The sequence below is a fragment of the Lolium rigidum genome, chromosome 6, assembly GCF_022539505.1.
Source record: "Lolium rigidum isolate FL_2022 chromosome 6, APGP_CSIRO_Lrig_0.1, whole genome shotgun sequence".
In the NCBI taxonomy this organism is placed as follows: Eukaryota; Viridiplantae; Streptophyta; class Magnoliopsida; order Poales; family Poaceae; genus Lolium; species Lolium rigidum.
In genome coordinates this window covers 144,643,235-144,648,619 of record NC_061513.1, presented here as the reverse complement: position 1 = coordinate 144,648,619, position 5,385 = coordinate 144,643,235, and positions in this window count along the sequence as shown.

Sequence of the window (5,385 nt, the reverse complement as noted above, 5' to 3'; positions counted from 1 at the left end):
CTTGCTAGCCTAAACCTTGTATCGAGAGGGAATACTTCTCATGCATCCAAAATCCTTGAGCCAACCACTATGCCAATTGTGTCCACCATACCTACCTACTACATGGTATTTCTCCGCCATTCCAAAGTAAATTGCTTGAGTGCTACCTTTAAATTTCCATTCTTCACCTTTACAATATATAGCTCATGGGACAAATAGCTTAAAAACTATTGTGGTATTGAATATGTACTTATGCACTTTATCTCTTATTAAGTTGCTCGTTGTGCGATAACCATGTTCACCGGGGACGCCATCAACTACCTTTTGTTGAATTTCATGTGAGTTGCTATGCATGTTCGTCTTGTCTGAAGTAAGAGCGATCTACCACCTTATGGTTAGAGCATGCATATTGTTAGAGAAGAACATTGGGCCGCTAACTAAAGCCATGATCCATGGTGGAAGTTTCAGTTTTGGACATATATCCTCAATCTCAAATGAGAAAATGAATTGTTGCCACATGCTTATGCATAAAAGAGGAGTCCATTATCTCGTTGTCTATGTTGTCCCGGTATGGATGTCTAAGTTGAGAATAATCAATAGCGAGAAATCCGATGCGAGCTTTCTCCTTAGACCTTTGTACGAGCGGCATAGAGGTACCCCTTTGTGACACTTGGTTAAAACATGTGCATTGCGATGATCCCGGTAGTCCAAGCTAATTAGGACAAGGTGCGGGCACTATTAGTATACTATGCATGAGGCTTGCAACTTATAAGATATAATTTACATGATACATATGCTTTATTACTACCGTTGACAAAATTGTTTCTTGTTTTCAAAATCAAAGCTCTAGCACAAATATAGCAATCGATGCTTTCCTCTTTGAAGGACCATTCTTTTACTTTTATGTTGAGTCAGTTCACCTATTTCTCTCCATCTCAAGAAGCAAACACTTGTGTGAACTGTGCATTGATTCCTACATATTTGCATATTGCATTTGTTATATTGCTTTGCATTGACAATTATCCATGAGATATACATGTTACAAGTTGAAAGCAACCGCTGAAACTTAATCTTCCATTGTGTTGCTTCAATACCTTTACTTTGATTTATTGCTTTATGAGTTAACTCTTATGCAAGACTTATTGATGCTTGTCTTGAAGTACTATTCATGAAAAGTCTTTGCTTTATGATTCAGTTGTTTACTCATGTCATTACCATTGTTTTGATCGCTGCATTCATTACATATGTTTACAACAATATGATCAAGTTTATGATGGCATGTCACTCCAGAAATTATCTTTGTTATCGTTTACCTGCTCGGGATGAGCAGAAACTAAGCTTGGGGATGCTGATATGTCTCCGACGTATCGATAATTTCTTATGTTCCATGCCACATTATTGATGATATCTACATGTTTTATGCACACTTTATGTCATATTCGTGCATTTTCTGGAACTAACCTATTAACAAGATGCCGAAGTGCCGCTTGCTCGTTTTCTGCTGTTTTTGGTTTCGTAAATCCTAGTAAAGAAATATTCTCGGAATTGGACGAAATCAACGCCCGGGTTCCTATTTTGCCCGGAAGCATCCAGAACACACGAGAACCGCCGCGAGAGGGGCACAGGCCCACCAAACCCTAGGCCGGCGCGACCAAGGGGGGGGGGCGCCCTATAGTGTCGGCGCCCCTTCGACCTTCTGACGCCGCCTCTTCGCCTATATAAAGCCCCTCGACCTAAAACCTCGAGACGGAAAAGCCACGGTACGAGAAACCTTCCAGAGCCGCCGCCATCGCGAAGCCAAGATCTGGGGGACAGGAGTCTCTGTTCCGGCACGCCGCCGGGACGGGGAAGTGCCCCCGGAAGGCTTCTCCATCGACACCACCGCCATCTCCATCAACGCTGTTGTCTCCCATGAGGAGGGAGTAGTTCTCCATCGAGGCTCGGGGCTGTACCGGTAGCTATGTGGTTCATCTCTCTCCTATGTACTTCAATACAATAATCTCATGAGCTGCCTTACATGATTGAGATTCATATGATGATGCTTGTAATCTAGATGTCGTTATGCTAGTCAAGTGAATTTTACTTATGTGATCTCCTGGAGACTCCTTGTCCCACGTGTGTAAAGGTGACAGTGTGTGCACCGTGTGGGTCTCTTAGGCTATATTTCACGAATACTTATTCACTCGTTATGAATGGCATAGTGAAGTGCTTATTTATATCTCTTTATGATTGCAATGTGTTTTGTATCACAATTTATCTGCATGCTACTCTAGTGATGTTATTAAAGTAGTTTTATTCCTCCCGCACGGTGTAATGGTGACGAGTGTGTGCATCCGTGTTAGTACTTGGCGTAGGCTATGATTATGATCTCTTGTAGATTATGAAGTTAACTATTGCTATGATGGTATTGATGTGATCTATGCCTCCTTTCGTAGCGTGAAGGTGACAGTGTGCATGCTACGTTAGTACTTGGTTTAGTCGTATTGATCTTTCATGCACTCTAAGGTTATTTAAATATGAACATTGAATTGTGGAGCTTGTTAACTCCGGCATTGAGGGTTCGTGTAATCCTACGCAATGGTGTTCATCATCCAACAAGAGTGTAGAGTATGCATTTATCTATTCTCGTTATGTGATCAATGTTGAGAGTGTCCACTAGTGAAAGTGTAATCCCTAGGCCTTGTTCCTAAATATCGCTATCGCTGCTTGTTTACTGTTTTACTCGCGTTACTACTTCTGCTGTGTTACTACTGCTTGTTTACTGTCCTGGGCAAAGCACTTTTCTAGTGCCATTGCCACTGCTCATACTTATTCATACCACCTGTATTTCACTATCTCTTCGCCGAACTAGTGCACCTATTAGGTGTGTTGGGGACACAAGAGACTTCTTGCTTTGTGGTTGCAGGGTTGCATGAGAGGGATATCTTTGACCTCTTCCTCCCCGAGTTCGATAAACCTTGGGTGATCCACTTAAGGGAAAACTTGCCGCTGTCCTACAAACCTCTGCTCTTGGAGGCCCAACACCGTCTACGAGAAAAGGAGGGCGTAGACATCGGTCACCTCCATAACAAAGAAACATATCCTTAGCTGCAGAGGTGGGCCGTGATTGGAGATGGGCTTGAAGAATATATATAGAAGAAATACATGAATCGGCCTTGTGTACCAAGTTTGGGCTAATTGCCCATGTATCTGTACCATAGTAGGATACGTGTCGGTTAGAAGTTAGAGTTTTACCCGTGCACGGTTAGGTGCACGCCTGGATTAGAAAGTCCCCCGGACTATAAATATGTATCTAGGGTTTATGAAATAAACAACAACCAACGTTCAACACAAACCAATCTCGGCGCATCGCCAACTCCCCCGTCTCCGAGGGTTTCTTCCGGGTGAGACCATGCTGCCTAGATCGCATCTGCGATCTAGGCAGCGCACGTTTATTCGGCCTTCCATGCGTTGCTCGTACCGAAACCTTTTGATGGCGAGCAACGTAGTTATCATAGGTGTTTTTAGGGTTAGCATTGTTCTTCGTATCATATGCTATCAGTCAGTGCAACCCTTAGCATCTAGCCGCCTTACGCCTGTCACGGGTGTAAGGGCGGCACCCCGCTTGATCATTGTTTAGTAGATCCGATCCGTTATGATTGCTCCTTGTTCTTCAAGGATTAGTTTAATATCTCGCATCGTTAGGCCTTACAAAGGGTTGGAGGATCCAGCGGGCGTGTAGGGTGTCGTTTGCTAGCCCTAGACAGGATGTTCCGGGGATCAACCTCGTGCTGGTTTTTAGGCCCTGTCTAGGATCGGTTTACGATCACCGTGCGCGAGCGCGAGGCCCAATCACGAGTAGGATGTTCCGATTATGCGGTGAAAACCCCAGATCGTAGTAGGTCGCTTCAGCTTTATCTTGATCAGCAGACCACCATCTGATCGCATACACCTCGCACGCATCATGGGTGGATCGGCTCTTTGAGCCGATTCACAGACAACCCGAGAGCCGATCGAGGCTCGTATTTAACGCTTACGTGTATGCCATGCAGAAACTAAGCGAGGCATCATCCAACACCTTCCCGACCAGGTATAGTCAGTGGCACGCCTCTTGCGACAAGATCGGACGTGTGTGCGGAAGGCTTTATGGGTCGCCGCCGGAGCGACCACGGCCAGCCGCAGCCCGGGAGATTCCTCGGCTCTAGGTGTTGCCTGTCCGCCGCTCGCCGGTGGGTTTCTCAACCGCAACACATTCTCGGCACGCCCGGTGGGACCATCTTCGACATCCACCGTGATCGCCATCTACATCTGAGATGGCGGAAGGCACCCGGCCAAGTACGAGGATCCGATTAAGGAGCTCAAGAAGAAGCATGACGAGATCAAAGCAGTCCTCGGCCGACCTCATCGCGCTCTTTCCACGTAACCCGCTCCCCGGCATCGGTGGAAGGGGTTCTCACCAAGGCGCGCTCGATGGAGTGGACCCGTCCTCCCGCCGTAAGAACGCACCAGGTCGCTGGCCAGAGATCAACTTCATGGTGGCTCATTCGCTGCACCGCCACTCGAAAGCCTCGGTGAACACTTTGGAGCGTGTCGCTCGCGCGTGATCCAGGAAATCATGAGCCATCGGTATTCTCCGTCGGACCAGCTACTGGGGACTTACCAAGGAGAGATGCCACTCCAGCCCATCCGCCGCCGCTGCTCGCTCGCTGGCAGCACCGTAGTGCCGATTTCACCGCATCCGCCGTTAACGTGGTGGAGCCGCACTCTACCCCGGAGGGTGCCACCAAGATTCTCGTTCGACATCAACATGATAGGGCTCGGGCACCACCCCGTAAGGACAAAGACGAGGGCAGCCAGCTCTCACAGCCAAGACAAGGAAGAAGCCGCTCCACGCGACCGGCCCGACACTATGTATGGGCAAACGCGGCAATGCCGATCCGTGAGATTGGCCCCAAAGATCTATGAAGAAACATCGCCTGACCTTCATGGACCAACTAACACGGAGGCCGATTCCGTAAATCGGCCAAAATCATCCTCACCATGCATTCGGCCTCGGGTTCAACGTCGATCTAATGGGCGATGGGTTGCGTCGGCCGATGCACCGGAAGAAATCCACATTGTCCCTAACAAAGCCGACGTCTCACATCGTGAGTACCTGGGCTAACCATAGAGCCGATATCAGCAAGCTATCCGTAGACCGGCTCGGGGGCACCTAGTCGGATGAACATGCGCGACAACCGATCCATGTGCGGAGAAGAGATTGGTGGCCGATAGGGAAATCGGCCGGTAAAAAAAAGCATGCAAACCGGAGCCGATGCTCAGACATTGACTTCCGAATGTTAAGAAAGCCGATGCACGTCCATCAACTTTAGACAAGTTCAAGAAGCATACATCGGCTTACACAAAGGCCCCATCAAGAAAAGCGTT